Here is a 17,125-nt window from a genome sequence, read left to right as displayed (position 1 = left end):
CATCTTTGATCTTATCTGTCCTGCTAATGAGACAAACATCTTTCTGAAGATACATATGAATGGCCAGGATGTATCTGCTTGCTAAAGTCAGACTTATATCATAATAAAGAGTTCCCTGTTCTCAGTAAATCATCTGTGGATAAAGTAAGAGAGCCAAGAATTATTGACCAACTGGAAAACGACTGGCCCTGTCAAATCAATTTGACTTATAATTTCCAGCTTCAAAGTACGGAAGGCCCCTTCTTCTGTGAGGCAGTGAAAACAAGACATTTGAAAGCCAGCATCCAATGAGAAAATAAGGTCACTTGGGAGATCCTGAAATTAAAAGTTAACGTGGAACTCATTTTTCAAAGGAGCTCAGATAAATTTCTCTAAGGCTAGAGCCTTATGGTAAATTTTTGGAATTTGCTGATTTATCATTTACACCCAAAGAGCTCCAAAGATTCATGATATGTAAAAATTTGTCATTTTGTTGCAATACATATTTGAATTAAGCCTGCTCTGAGGTTTAGCCCTGTGACTCTCAACATGTCATCACACTCTCTGAACCCTGGAAAGTTAATCTATAATTCCTACAGGGAAAAAGTCAACAAGAAGAGAAAAAGCTTTAGGGAAATTTGAAATCCAGGTGGCCCAATGCTCATGCAATTTGGGGTCCATTATAAGAAGAAGAATACAAAATTAGGTAAATATATACTTAGAACCAAAAAAAGAAATCTCAACAAATTATATTTTTTATAAGCCATCAAATACCATAAACATCACAAATATTAGGAAAATAACAGGATGTTTTAAATTAATAAACTGCCTGATACAACTTTACAGTACATTTGGGGGGTCTATGTTTTTTGGCTTCATGTTCTTTGCCTCTTCATATGACAAGAGTTTGTAAAATAACTTTTTATAGAAAGAACAACAAGACAATTTAGTCCTTCCTCCATCATGCTTAATCAAAATGTACTTTATTATCTACAGTCTAGAAGGGTTTCTTTTACCTCCCAAATCATTATTGATGGTGCCAAGAAAATATTTAGGATTGTTGTCAAATTTTAAAATATCTCTAACAAGGTTCTTTTATATATGAAACATGAGATTTCAGGGCATTTCAAGTTTGGGGGAGCAATAACTAATCTTGCACATTAATTTACTAATTGATAATATTTCATTAAACAGTTTGGTATTAATATCTCAATGTAAGGCTTATTATGAATTTCTTATTAATTAATATCAGTATTTTCTCAAATCGATAGGAAATGTAAATCTTTTCCTAATGTGCTTATGTGATTCATTCCCCTTTATCAGATGTATTATCATATAACATTTCATGTATGTCTAAATCAAGTTGATAATATCTCAAATTGAATGTTCCAAAATTTCTTTTCAAATTCGTTTCTTTATCTTACTATAACAAATTTTATGAAAACAATGAACACATTGCTGGGAACTTAGCAGGGCCAGGGAGAGAATGGCCCTGAAGTGTAAATGTCATTAGCCTCCTTGCAGATCCATTTCTGTTGAAATGGAAATTAGTTTAGGGTTTTGAAGGTAATGCAAGAGAAACCACTGATTGTTATGGGATATGTAATCCAGGAGCAATCCTGGAGCTTGTTCAAATGTGATCCTATTAAAAACTTGGGGAATTCTCAAAAGCCCTTAAACATGTCTTTAAAAAATATGTAATTTTTTTACAATTATAAATAAATAAATAAATAAATAAAACAAAAATCTTAACACACACTCACACAAAGTCCTTAAATGTATACCGAAGAAGGTCAAGAGCAGACTTAGCACTCAAGGAACAGCAAGGCCATTAAAACTTACAGACTAGCTACATGAGTCAGGGTTCTCTAGGGAAACAGGAGATATCAGTAAATATCATGGGATTTTTTTTTTTTAAGATTTATTTTTTATTTATTCTCCCCCTTTCCCCCACCCCCGTTGTCTGTTCTCTGTGTCCATTCGCTGTGTATTCTGTGTCCACTTGCACTCTTGTCAGCAGCACCAGGAATCTGTGTCTCTTTTTGTTGCGTCATCTTGCTGCATCAGCTCTCCATCTGTGTGGCGCCACTCCTGGGCAGGCTGTGCTTTTATCACACAGAGCGGTTCTCCTCGCAGGGCGCATTCCTTGCACGGGGGTTCCCCTATGTGGGGGACACCCCTGTGTGACACAGCACTCCCTGTGGGTATCTGCACTGCGCATGGGCCAGCTCACCACATGGGTCAAGAGGCCCTGGGTTTGAACCTCCTATATGGTGGGCAGATGTTCTATCAGTTGAGCCAAATCTGCTTCCCTATCATGAGAATTTATAGAATTGTCTCACACGACCATGGTGATGCATGGGTCCAAAAATGATAGGACAGGCTGCGAGTCAGAGATTCCAATGAAGGTCCTCAATGAATTCCCCAGGAAACACTGACTGATTAAGTAGAGATGGGAATTCTCTCTCTGAATGCTGAAATCACTCTCCTTTTAAGGCCTTCAACTGATTGGATGAGACATCACTCATTACTGAAGACAATCTCCTCAGTTGGTTGTAGATGTAATCAGCCATAGATGCAATCAACTTAATCACCCATAGATGATTTAAGTCCATGAAATGTCTAGAGCACCATGACCCTGCCAAGTTGACACATTAGCCTAACCATCACACTAGCCTATGTCATTAAGTGCAAAAACTGTAGCAGTCAGGGATCTACCAGAAAAATAGAACCAGCAGTATATGTATATACCAAAATGCTCATTACAAAGAATTAGTTTACAGGATTATGGGGATTGACTGGGCAAGCCCGAGATATCTGTAGGGCAGGCTGAAAACTATCAGGTGAGATTTGATAATGCCTTCAGTAGGAGGAGTTTCTTCTTTCTCAGTGAAACCTCCTAAAACCTTTCCACTGATGGATGAGACCCACTCAGATTATCAAGGAGAATCTCCTTTCCTTAAAGTCAACTCATTGTAGATGCTAATCACATCTACAGAACACCTTCACAGCCACACCTAGATTCATGTTTGAATACTACAGCCTAGCTAAGGTGACACAAAACTAACCATCACGCAAACATTTATTGACATCTACTAACTGTTAGAAAGTGCTAACAAGCAGACCACAAAGATGGAAAACAACTGTCTTTGGTGTAGTTTTGGTGAGTGGAGGCACAGACAAAGAAGGAGAATAATTCTGCTGTAGCAGTGGGGCAGGGGGAGGGAGTCACAGGAGCTGAGGCAGCTTCTCATCACATATTGGGCAAGAGCTCAACTCTGGAGTCAACCCCCAGATCTAAATTCTGGCCCTGATACTCAGTTCTCTTGTGACCTTGGGCAATGTCCTTAATCTCCCTTGTTTCTTCAATGGTAAAATGGAGTGATAATAATATCTATCTTGTGTCTGTTGCGAAGATTAAGATAAGCCCAAATGTTTTACAACAATGCCAGGTATTTGTGGTGAAGTGATGTATGGGAGCCCCTATGATGTTATGCATGTCTGTTTTATAAGTTCATCATTTTTACTATACACTTATTTGTTTATGCATGTTCCTGTATGAATGATATGCTTCAATAAATTGTTTTTAAAACGAAAAAAAAAGAAAGATAAGCCACGTAAAGTGCCTAGAACCAGACCTGAAATACAATTAGTGCTTAAATATTAGCTGTTGTCATTGTTAATACTTGATATGCGCCTTGAAGGATGAGTAAAATTAATGCAGAATAGGAAGGGAGTCCCAGGCATAGGCAACAGTAGAGTAAGGCACAGGGCATGAAAATACCTGTCATGTCTGGGGAAAAGTAATTAGTACATTAGTAAGGGAGCCTGAGCATGGAGGGTGGAGAGATTAGATCTGAGGGGTTGGTTGGAGTCAGCCCTTAGCAGCCTTGAACTTTCTGCAAAAAGGATTTGTGCTTTATCTTGGAAGCAAGAAGACAAGGTGAAGCTCTTCTTATGCAAAAAAACAACTTCATCAACTACAAATACTGGATTGTCCAGACTTTATCAGCCTGCCAGTATAAATCAGGTCATGTTTAAATCATTACTCTGAGTCTCAGGACTCTCGGTATACACCTACTTGAGAAATAGGAAGTCCAGCCTTTTCCCAGAGTTTCTCTTCCTGAATATTTCCCAGAATTCCCAGGGGTATTTATGTGAGTTTTTCGATCAATCCTGGTAACAATTTACTGCCACCAGCTGCTGTGCAGGACCTACATGCACCGATGGTGTTGGACCTGACACATATTCCTCAAGGCAGAACTCCTCCACTCAAGAAAGCCCTCTGTAACCACCACCATCTCATCCTCAGTGCTGGAACTTGAAGCTCCCCTTGGAGAGAGAGCTCAGTGCAAGGTTACTCCAAGGCAAAATTATCTGGATCCCAAAGCATTATAATTCTATATAGTCCCATATATTCAAAATATCAGAGTGAGGGTTGTCCTCCAGAACTTATGCTTTCCATCTCCCATAACGATAGACTTGCAGCTGGGTATGTGGCCCCCTTGCAGCCTTCCTTGCAGACAGATGAGGACACATTACTTCCTACAAATGGAACACGAGCCTTAGAATATTGCATGTACAATCCTCTATGCACTTTCCTCTTCTTTCAAGCTGTATTACAGTCTGCTTGTGACTATGTTTCAACCATGTAATTAGGACCCAGGACTTAGAAGATGACAGAGAAAACTGGGTACCTGATTACCTGAATGACTTCATGGAACAAGTTCATCTTGGACTGTGGCTGACAAAGAAATAAACGTCTATCTTCTTAAGCCCCTGGATTATTGTTAGTGTCTCCATTACAATAACATAGTCTTACTATAACAAATACATTCAACTCTTTCCCCAAGTCTTGTACATTAGCCAGGGACAGCTTGCAGACAGAAACAATCACTTCTATCAGATACTTAGATCTTGATTCTAGGTCAGCTTGGTATGCCACATTTCCTACGATGAATTCTAATTCAGCGTGTGTGTGTGTGTGTGTAGGCACAAACCACCATTGTCCCTCCTATAGTATGGTTTATTTCAGAACCTCCTGACAAGTCCATCCAATATGTATGTATAGGTATATATATTTAGGGATGAGGCATAATCAATCATATCCCAGAAGCTGGGAGTATTTCCAGCTTCTAGCATTTTTCCTTGGGGAAGAAAAATGTGTAATACTTCTTACCTGAAGGACCCATGTCCCTCTTGCTCCTGCTCAGCCACAACTCCCAAGACCCAAGGCTCCTAAGATGCCTGAGAGTCCTCAGATCACTGCAGGAGGACAGGTACAGAAGGTGAGTGTGAGGCTGGACTCAGGGAGCATGTTGCAATTGTCCAGATGAGAGATGATGAAACCCCAGCCAGCACAGTGTCCATAAGAATGGAAAGAATCAAAGTCAAGAGACATGTCAGAAATAAGAACAGTATGACTCAATGACAAATGTTTCTGTGGAACACATATCACAGCCATCACATACAGACTTAAATATTTCTGATGATGGTGGTGGTGACAAAAGCGATAATGCAAAAGGTATAATAACTTGATTTTCATAAATCTGCCTGGTCCTAGACAACATTGTGGGATAAGTTTTTTTTAAAAAAAAGGAAAAGAAAAGATAACACAAGGGTACATATCAGGTGTATCTAGTAACAGTTTTGGGGTTTTTTTCCTGATTTAAGAAAAGAGGAAGGAGAAGGTATTCCAAGATAATAAGGGAATGGAAGATGAGTGTCAGAAAACTAGGGTCACTATAGAAGTGAACATGTAATACAGATTTTTCTGAGATTGTCAGGCATTGTAAAATATCCCATATTCTCTGCCAGAAAGACCAGATTTATACCATATCTTTTCTAGAGAATCAGTAGAATTTTGTTTTAAGTGACCTAGGACTCATTTCCTTTGGTTCCAGTCATCTTATCTTAAGTTTCCTTGTTTAGGCGGCGGACTTGGTCCAGTGGTTGGGGCCTCAGTCCACCACATGGGAGGTCCGCAGTTCAAACCCCGGGCCTCCTTGACCCATGTGGAGCCGGCCCATGTGCAGTGCTGATGCTCACAAGGAGTGCCCTGCCACGCAGGGGTGTCCCCCACGTAGGGGAGCCCCACGTGCAAGGAGTGCGCCCCATAGAGAGAGACGCCCAGCGCAGGAGGGTGCGGCCTGCCCAGGAATGGTGTCACACAAGCGGAGGGCTGACACGACAAGATGACGCAGCCAGGAGAAACACGGATTCCCGTGCCGCTGACAACAATGGAAGCGGACAGAGAGGACGCAGCGGATGGACACCGAGAGCAGACAACCGAGGTGGGAGGGGGGAGGGGAGAAGGGAGAGAAATAAATAAATAAATAAATCTTTAAAAAAGAGTTTCCTTGTTTATATTCTGTATGGTTCAGGGTGTCCAGATGCAAACAATATAATCTACTTTCACTGATCTAAGCACTGAGGTGTTTATTACTACTTTGCACTGAAGCTAAAATATCATCATTTAGAAGACACACAATTATGTTATAAACCATCAAGAAATTTATAACATTGCTAATTAAATTATGATATAGCATTGATTTTTAAGAGGGATCCTAATTTCAGAGATTTTTAAATGTGGGAAATGTGCATCTTAAAATGGATGCAATATGGTAAAATATATATATATATATGCACACACACACTAGGACACTTACAGACTTCACAGTAGAACCAAGGAAATGGGCTTAGATGCCGCACAGTCAGGAACAAAGCATCCAGGGAAAATGTCCAACCACTCCACAGGACTGGCCCAGCACAGTTAGCACTGCCACCACTGCCTGCCCTCAACTGCTATGACACATCAGAAATTTTGCCTCAGCAATGTCTCTTCCAGGGTATTGCCAAAACAGCCAGTCATCAACACCAACTTCTGGCCCCGTGGGTGGACATGAGAGAGAAGGGGACACTTTTAATAATTATGCCAGGACCACAGACATAAACTGGACTGCCCCATGCAAACCAGGCATGTGGCTGTGTTTGGGGGAACTTAGAACCCTAGTTGCAAGGGAGTCTGGGAAATGTTACCTTTTATCTTTCCTGCCTCCATAATAAAGGAAGACAGAGGCTAAAAGAGGTTTGCAGTAGGTGTTGATTGAGCCACTTTATAAGATCTGTTACGCACTTTATAAAACTCTGGCTTTGTTGCATGGGCTCCTTTGCTTCTATCCTAAGTAGCATTATTCCCAGGAGGGAAAAAAAAGAAAGTCTCATGAAGACGACGTTCCATCAGGGGTAATTCTGGCCCAGTTTTACCCCACTCTAAGCTTCAGAATATTGATGCTAAATTTACCCAGTCCGAGCAACTTTATACTACAATGTCTGAAAGTTTTCTTTGGGTTGGAATTTTATGAAGAATGATAAATAGATTTGCTCTGTGAGAACTGAGCAGGAATTTGACGTAGTAATACAAGGACCTGTAAAGGTTACACAGAAGCCTCTGGACTCAATCTCAGGTTCCTCCTATGGAAGAGTTGAATGTGAACCTTGACCCTTATAACTAGAAGATTCAGTCTGCTTAATCCTTTATATTCCTTTCCAAATTTCACTTTTTTTTTTTTTTTTTTTTTGGTCCCATATTCTTCCTGTCTGAGATGTCTAGTTCTTACTCCAGAGTACTTTTTCACTGATCAGAGAGTTCTAAGCCTTTGCTTTGTAAGGGGATATTTTGCAAATGTTATACTTCAGCATGTAAATTTCCCCTTTAAATTTTACACCCTAGAAGCCACCCACTTCCTAGGAGATGTCATTGAGACTTGGGCCCCAGAGCAAGAGCTTTAGCAAGACACTGAGCTTGAAAAACAGGGTTAGGCCATCTGCTTGGGTTCTCAAATGGAACACCACTGGAACTTTGAGTGGGTTAATTATTCCTTGTGCAGACTGTCCTGGGCAGTGCCCCACCTCACTCAATGCCAGCAATACAGTTCAGTAATGGCAGCAATAAAAACAATTCTGATCTTTTCAAAATGTCCCCCGGGGAAGTGACAATTCCCCTAGTTGAGAACCACTGCATTAAAGAGATTTCCCAAATGTCTTTAGCTTATCACAAAACCAAACTCAAAAGACTTACTCATAGGGTTCTTCTCAATGCACATGGAAAATAACTCCTTCAACCTAGTAGAGCTAGGTCAAAGATGATCCGGTCATTTCAGTTTGCCCAGGATTGTTCAGTTGTATCAGGTTAGTGCAAAAGTAATTGCAGTTCTGCATTGTTGAAATTTGCCATTTGATATTGGTATTCTTAAATAAATGTGGTTATGGTATACATTACTTAATGTGCATTTCAACAATGAGCCATTTCTCAATCGGATTGTGACATGCGACAAAAAGTGGATTTTATACAACAACCAGCTATGATCAGCTCAGTGATTGGACCAAGAAGAAGCTCCAAAGCACTTCCCAAAGCCAAACTTGCACCAAAAGAAGGTGCAAGTATTTGATGGTCTGCTGCCAGTTTGATCCTCTACAGCTATCTGAATCCAGACGAAACCATTACATCTGAGAAGTATGCTCAGCAAATTGATGAGATGCACCAAAAACTGCAATGCCTGCAGTTTGCATTGGTCAACAGAAAGGGCCCAATTCTTCTCCACGACAGTGCCCTACTGCATGCCACACAACCACGAACTCCAAAAGTTGAACCAATTGAGCTACGAAGTTTTGCCTCATCCACCATATTCACTTGACCTCTCGCCAACCAACTACCACTTCTTCAAGCATCTTGACTTCTTGCAGAGAAAACGCTTCCATAACCAACAGGATGCAGAACATGCTTTTCAAGAGTTCACTGAATCCCTAAGCACAGATTTTTATGCTACAGGAATAAACAAACTTATTTCTTGTTTGCAAAAATGTGTTGATTGTAATGGTTCTTATATTGATTAAGAAAGATGTGTTTGAGCCTAGTTAAAATGATTCACAATTCATGGTCTGAAACCGCAATTCCTTTTGCGTAGACCTGAAAATCCTGCCTCCATCCCTAACAAACCAGGATGGTTCATTACCCTTGCTCACCATCTGTGTTGCTCTACTGAAAAGAATGAGACAGCAGGGTAAAGTGTTTATGGGAACATTCTGCACGAGCTTTGAAACACTTCTATAAATCTAAAATTATTTTAAAATAAAATGTACGGAAGTGGATTTGGCCCAACAGATAGGGCATCTGCCTACCACATGGGAGGTCCAAGGTTCAAACCCAGGGTGTCCTTGACCCTTATGGAGCTGGCCCACATGCAGTGCTGATGCGCGCAAGGAGTGCTGGGCCATGCAGGGGTGTCCCCCATGTAGGGGAGCCCCACACGCAAGGAGTGCGCCCTGTAAGGAGTGTCGCCCCGTGTGAAAAAAGCACAGCCTGCCCATGAGTGGTACCACACACACAGAGAGCTGACACAGCAAGATGACACACAAAAGAGACACAGATTCCTGGTGCTGCTCACAAGAATGCAAGCGGACACAGAAGAACATACAGCAAATGGACACAGAGAGTGGACAAAGGGAGAGAAATAAATAAATAAATTCAAAAATTCAAAAATTATTAAAAAAAGAAATATAAACTGAGAAATAATCTTTTTTCAACTATAAACACAATGCTTTCATATTTTTTAAAAAATTATTTCAAAATAAAAAATTGCAAGAAGAATGGTATTGCTTTATATTTTTGCAAATTTCTCTAATGTTTGACCTATAAAACTCAGCTGGATTCTCACACTTGCATCTATATTCAATCTGCTGTGCTATCACACATCACAAGGTCTTTGCAAAAACCCCACTGTATACTTATGATAGAAAGAGAGTGGAAAAGGCAAGTAATATGTTAGCATTATTATGGAAACAATTTTGCCCTTATGGAACCTCTGGAAAGGTCTCAGGCAAGCCTAGGGCTTCCCGGCCATACTTCATGAAGGGCATACCCTAGAAGAAACCCTTCTGGGGAGGCCTCTGGTGGTTCTTGCTGCTTCTCCCTGGCAAGCACTGGCTTTCTCTGTGATGCTGAAGTGACTTCTAGCCCCACCCTAACCCCAACCCCAACTGACCCCAGAGGCAGAGCAAAGCCCCAACTTTTAAGAGGTGCCCTTGCAGGTGGATCCACGGAAGCTGAGTCCTCATAGACAGCACATGGCAGGAAGAGAAACGAATAGACCTTAAACCAAAGCCAGGATGCTTCCTAGGTTGATTCTCCACAATGAGATCACTTGATCTTTGTTTTCCCACTGGTGAATCAATAATGCCTCTTATTAGGTAAATGATTACAGTGGGCAAGCCTATATTCAAAAGATCAAATTTCATTGAAAATAAGGAGGACAAAAAAAATTTTTTTGCAATAGCTTAAACAAGATAGAAATTTACTTCCCTTTCATGTAAAAGGGAAATCTGGAGCCATCTGTGACATAAAATTGTCACAGACCAGCATCCTTCCAGCTGGCTGTCTGCTTTCCCTCCATTGTGACACTCATCCTCAAGGTCCACATGGCTGCTGAGCTCCAGCCATAGCAATTACATTCCACTCAGGAGGATGGAGATAGGGAAAAAGAATACTTTTAGGAGCTGTGTTTGCTTTGTTTATATCTCATTGCCAAAACTAAGCCACATATTTACCTACAAAGGAAACTAGAAATGTATTCTTTTAGTTGGGTGACAGAATGTCTAGCTAATGAAGAAAGAGAATGTAAATTGGGAGGCACTAAGCAGTCTTGAGTATAAACCATCGATAAGGTGCTCTTCTCCTGCAAAGAAGAGCAAAGCCAAATTAGGTTGTGGGCTCTTGGCAGCCCTTACATGACTCACCAGCCAGGTTACTCACTCCTGCCTCCAACTTATCCGCAAAATAATGTTTCTACATGTCATGGACTTTCCAGATTGCTAAAATTATTCACTCTGAAAATTATTTCACTCTGAATGTTCAATCCTTGAATACAAAAGAGTCTACTATTCAGCATAATCTCTACATTTCCATATCATAGATTTTATATAAAAAATTATGTCCGTCAAACACCAAAGGCAAATGCACTTCAACATCATCTAAAGCTATACAGAGATTTTTACTGAGTAGCGAAATTACAGGATGTTTTCTGCAGTTTTTTAAATTCTTTTTCTGTAGGGGAAATGCTCCTACAATGGCTATACAATTGCTTTTGTAATTAGATGAAACAGTAATTTCTTTTCAAGAGTTGAAACTTCTCACCCCAACACTCTTTAATTGAGGGACTTATTCATAAACAACCCACAGTAGATGAGACCAGAAAATAATTTAGGAAAATCTGATTCTTGGAGTAGGGGTCTACCCCAAACGTAGTCTACTTCCTCCACACCACCTTTCGAGGGTTAAATGTAAAAATTACAACACAACCATTCTTATTTCAAAACGTCAGTTTGTGGTTTGAAGAGAACAACCCAGGAGTTAACATTTTCGAAGACCAGCTTTTAAATGTCTTATCTGCTATTGCAAATTTTGTGAATCAAAATTCACTTTGCAGGGGAAAAGAAGGAATGTATTTCTTGCCAGAGACTCCCAGGAGGAATTCCCAGTCTGTATTTCTTACCTTGTCATTTTAGAGGTAATTCTGTACAACTGAAAGTGAATCTGGCAGATTCAAATGAAACTGGGTTTGGAATCAACTGCCTCCCAAGATGGTGGTGGGCAGCACTGGGTCCCGGAAAAGACAGACCCTCCCCCGTTGTGCCCCCCACCCCCACCCCCACCCCAGCTTCCAAAAGCAGCCTGTTAATTACCTTGTCCTCACCAGGGCTGCTTTTTCTCCAGTGAGAACTTTAACTGAAAAACAAAAAGAGAGTTCTTGATTTTTCCATTTCTGCTTGTTGTTCCTCCCCTAGAGACCAAAAAAAAAACCTGGTGATCAACCAATTTAATCATACCAGCTCTGCTGGGAAAAACACCCAAAGGCACATGGATAGAAGCACTAACTTCACAGGCAAAGAATCATCCAGCTATATATTCTGAAGCTTCATCTAGTGTGTGGTGACAGAGAAATGAAATGTGCTAGACTGGAGAGAAGGGGTAATTAATTGTCTCAGGAAAATAAAGAGGCTGATTATTGTAGCATCTTGAATATAGTCCATATCTAGACATTAATTAATTAAAGCCGGAAAGGCGGTGGATCCCGGCACCCACATTGTATTAGGCACAGAGTAACCACCTTCCCAGGGTGGCTGCAGCTTTCCTCGGGGCAAAGCCCAGAGGCGCAGCTGGGTACGGTCTAAAGGCTTCCTGCGAAGCAGAAGCAGGTTCCCCATGACTAAGGGGGCGTCAGCTTCAGAGCCCCTCACTTGCACAATCCCTGCCCATTCTTATTCTAAATAAATATTTGCTCTCTTGCCTCATTTTCTATTTGGAATATGTTTTTAAAAGAGGGCCCCCCATATTTTCTAAGCTTCAGGTCCCACAAAGCGTGGAATTTTTTCTACAAGTAAAACGGTGGGTCATGAGCTCTTAGTTTGTTTTTGTTGCTGTTAAAATAAATGCGTCTAACTGTTTGAAAAGCCATGTCCTTGTTATAGGAATTAGTTGGTTCTGTAAAATGTACAGTACTGGTCTCTGGTCAGTCACGTCAATGTGAGGAGTCAGTGTCTTTTTTCCTTCTGAGTTCAACGAGGAATCACAAAGGGACAGTTATTTTTCCATTACCAGCTCGTGAGCCGCTTCTCCTAAAAAAAGGCAGTCAGTATTTCCTCACATGGGCATCCTACCCTTTTTCCTGTGTATCTTAACTAATTTAATATTCCTTAATCAACAGATACCGAAGTACAGTGACATTATTTAATTTTATTTTCAACTTTTGTTTAGCAGTCAGTTTTCTGAGTATAATGCACAGCTTGGAAGGGCCAAAGAAAACCTAGTGAATGAGCTTCCTCCCTCCCCATCGCCAGGTTACTCTTCTTCATATCTTCCCCCTCCTGCCAAATATATCAAGACTATCATGTTTGGAGGGCCACCAAATTGATAGAAGGTAGTCAGAATGACACCACGCTACCCTTTGAAAGTCCTGGGTACATTGCGTCAGTATCTTTGGCAGCTCCACCCGTATGTCCAACATTTCCTTCTTCGGGCACATTATACACCAATCATGTTAAAACACTGCTCAATTATTTCTAGTGGTTTCCTGATCACAACTTAGCCACACGTTGCTTTAAAAGAAAGAAAAATGTCCTTCTATTTGAAATACACCTAGATGGCTTTACTTATTGTAATTTTATTTAAATTAGCTTATACTCTGAAAGTTGCTTAAAATGGGGAAGAAGTTGGAAGTGACGATTCTTAGTTTTACGAGTTCAGAGTGTCATACATTAACGGAATTCTGCATCAAAAGTGTGTGAAATAGATTGCTTTGTCTAAAGCAGAAAACAATGGCAACAAATTCCTGAGTTTCCAGACCTTTCCCAAGATGGAACCAATAACAGTCACAGCAGGGAGACATCCCTTTCTCAGTGGACTTCAGCCTTCAGGCTGCCTTGGGTCAAGGCAGGGGTATGAAGCCTCAACAGTCAGTCCTCCAAAAAGGAGCCTGTAACCAAGCAAGTACAACTCTGGGTTTTGCCCTTGAGATTGAGGTTTGAACCTGAGCCAGGGAAAAATCAACAGAGGGATCCACTAATCTGTTCGAGCATATTTGAGTGTAAGCCTCAGCATGTCCACATACTGATTCACAACAGTCACCACCCAAAGTACTCCTACTGTCTGAATAAAGAAGGTGCAGCCTGTCGGCAAAGCATCTGCTGCGTGTTCAAGGCTGATGATCACACGAAAGTGCCTGAGACCATCTGCTCCATTAGACAGGCACGGAAGATTGCTCACCAAGTGTAGCTCCACTGCCCGTCTGAGTTTGATGACACATTTGCCAAGTACTTCAGGGCACTCTTTTGTAGCCGGGTGATGGTGGCTCACAAGAAGGCCCTGCTGGTGCTGACAGATGAATGCATCAGGAAGTTCAACCACATCAATTGCAGCTGGAAGCAGACTTTGACTTGCTCTTCCAGAATTCTGAAACCACAAATACTGTGGGAGGATTTTCCTGAATGGATAAATTCTGATCTGTGTTCCAGATGGTGGGCAATGAAGAAGCAGGGCCTGAGGGCTATGTGGGAATCCTTCTTCCAGCCTGGATTTCATTCACTGCCTTCAAGAAGGAATTTCATAATCAGAACCTTCAACATAGTAGTTCATTCAGCACTTCTGAGGAAAATGACATTGAGAACCATCTTATTCGTGGGCACAAGATTGTGCAGCCAACAGTTATTGAGGAAATCGAAATATGCTTTTCATGATTGGCCAGTTTGATACACAGTTTGGTATCATCTGTTCTGATACCAAAGCAAAACAGCATTTGAGAAACATTTTAAGGAGATATCCTTTTTCTCTCAGGACATTAGACATGTGAACCACTTTGGGTTTATCTGCCGACAGTGTTCGGGAAGTGGAGACTTTCATTTCATCTGTTAGGTGTTTTGGGCACAGATGAAGCTCTGGTCAATGAAGCAGGCTTCACAGTAGCAACTGTACCCACCTTGGAGCAGGAGAGCTGTCCCATTACAACATTTTGAAGGCACAAGCCGTGCGAAAGGATAGAGGGAATGAATACCTCCAAAACAAAACTAGAACTCCAGAAACACCTGACTACATTGACTAATCAAGAGCAAGCAACTATTTTAAAGGAGGTTTGGGAATTGGAACCAAGAAATGAGCAGTGAGAGAAAGAACTGATAATTTTTTTCATGAGATGTTTATATGAAGAGAAACAGAAGGATCATATCCAGATGGGATGATAGAGCAGGCTATCCCAGATGGCAGCAGAGAATATTGGAAATTAATTACCCCCTAATTACACTCAATTTAAGCTAGATATGCTGAACAACAAAGCAAAGACAGCTTTTTTTTTAACAAATCAATTTTATTGATACATATTAATAACCATACAATTCATCCAAGGTGTGAAATCAATGACATCCAGTACAACCACACCATTGTGCACTCATCACCCAGCAAAGAGATCTTTAACCGAGTCTTTAGAAAGTATATTGTCCTGGGACAATAAAGCCAGAGGCCTACAGGAACATTCCACAAGTATGGATCTGGACAGCTCCACGTCTAGTACATTAACCAGCAAAGAGCCATCTGTGTGTGACGAGGAGGCCTTGCCCATCTCTGAGAGCTCCTTCTGGCTCCTGGGCTCAATGAATGACCTGTCTGCTGATTAAAAGCGCCGTCTCACACAAGAGCCTACCCAACTTTCACCCCTGCAATGCTTCCGAAGGTGAGCAAACACCCTGAGTTATTTCCCCCGTGGGGTTCCAGGAACCTATAGAAACTGTTGACGAATCTCCAGGGGTCTCGAAAAGGAAACTTCTGAGGTATCACTCAATGAGCACCGAGACCCCACACAAGCAAATGACTTTGAATCCAATGCACATCATGCAGGGGATGCCAATCGAACCCCTTTGAAGACATGGAGGCATTCATGGAGATGGCAGATCTTTCTCTGAGTGGCATAAAATTCTCCTAACAGATATGAAGATTACTCAGAGATAGGAGACCTTCCCCCAGGGTCACCTTCAGAATGATTTTGTGAAGATGGACCCTTTGGCCCTGTAACAGAGGAAAAGAAAAAGACATTTCACATGTTTTGAGAGCTATGGCAAAGGGCTGTTCTGTAACAGATACTGCTTTTCAGAGTGGATAAGGAAAATCAGAGGCTTCAAGCCTCTGAAAATGATTAGCTGAACATAATAAGCTTGACTATGAAGAAATCACTCCTTGTCTTGAAGTAACTACAGTGTGGGAAAAGATGCACAGCACTCCAGGAATATCAAAAATTAAATTTGACATGGGAAAACTGCATTCCGCTGTTGGCCAAAGTGTGCCATGTCATCACTGGGGTGAAATCTGGAAATTACTCAACAAGCAATAGCACCTTAGATATCAGTTTCCCAGTAAACAGCAGCCAAAGAATATGCCATACAAAGAACTCTTGAAACAGCTAGCTTCCCAGCAGCACACAATTCTTACCGACTTCAGGGGAACCTTTCCAACATGTCCATACTTCTTTGCCCAGCTTGGGGCAGGACAGCTGTCACTTTACAGCATTTTGAAGGCCTACTCTCTTCTAGATCAGGAAGTAAGATATTGCCAAGGTCTCTGCTTAGTGGCAGGCATTTTACTGCTTTAAATGAGTGAGGAGGAAGTGTTTAAAATGCTCACGTTTCTGATGTTTGACGTGGAACTGCAAAAACAATATCGGCAGACATGATTATTTCACAGGTCCGGATACACCAGCTCTCAATGCTTCTTCAGATTACCATCTAGACCTCTACAATCACCAAAAGAACTGGTTTCTTACAGTATTTGTCTCACAGTTTCCACTGGGATTTGTAGTCAGAGTCTTTGATATATGATCTTTCTTCAGGGATGAGAGGCCATATTTAAAGTAGCTCTAGAGCCATTGGGAAGCCATAAACCCTTGGTTCTGGAGCCCAAAAACCTAGAATCCATAGTTAACTTTATAAAAAATACACTATCAAACCTGTAAATGGAAAAGCCCATCAATCAGGTCCTTGAGGTGACCTCTCTAAACAGTTACAAGCTTATGAAGTTGAGTACCACATGCTTCAAGAAAAGCTTATTGATTCCTCTCCTCTCAGTGACAGTCACAGAATAAATCAGAGAAACCCAAAGGCAGCTTATGCAAACAGAACCTTAATATCCTTGAAAAATTGCAGGTGGCAAACGGTAGGATCCAAAGCCTTGAAGCCACTAGTGAGAAGCTTCTGACCAGTGAAAGCAAGCTGAAACAGGCCATCCTTGCCTCGGAGCCAGAGCTGTCAGCCCTGCTGCAGACAGGGGAGGAGCTTCAGAAGCAGACTGCAGAGCCAAACAGTGCAGAGCAGGGCCTTGCTCTGCCAAGGCCCACGGGTGGTTGACAGCTCAGAGGAGAGCATCTCCCCGGAGCATCCCTCCAGAGGAGAGATTGCTACACCATCCTAACACTGCCCAGGCCTTAATTGAGAGAGACAAAAGATGCTGGCAATAGAAGGAAGTGTGAGGTGTGCCTCTCAGAGAGGAAACTGGCTTGCCAGCATGCAAATTCTCAACTAAAACTTGCAATTCAAGAGGACGAAAGTCCCCAAT

The 17,125-nt window shown here is 41.4% G+C and overlaps 1 pseudogene; it reads left to right on the top strand.

Annotated features, from left to right (window-relative positions):
- The first annotated feature begins 13,876 nt into the window (after positions 1-13,876).
- On the top strand, positions 13,877-16,917 carry LOC101439388 (TBC1 domain family member 1 pseudogene; annotated as a pseudogene).
- The last annotated feature ends 208 nt before the right edge of the window (positions 16,918-17,125 follow it).

The sequence above is a fragment of the Dasypus novemcinctus genome, chromosome 1 (assembly GCF_030445035.2).
Source record: "Dasypus novemcinctus isolate mDasNov1 chromosome 1, mDasNov1.1.hap2, whole genome shotgun sequence".
Lineage (NCBI taxonomy): Eukaryota > Metazoa > Chordata > Mammalia > Cingulata > Dasypodidae > Dasypus > Dasypus novemcinctus.
This window is presented reverse-complemented; position numbering and strand designations above follow the sequence as displayed.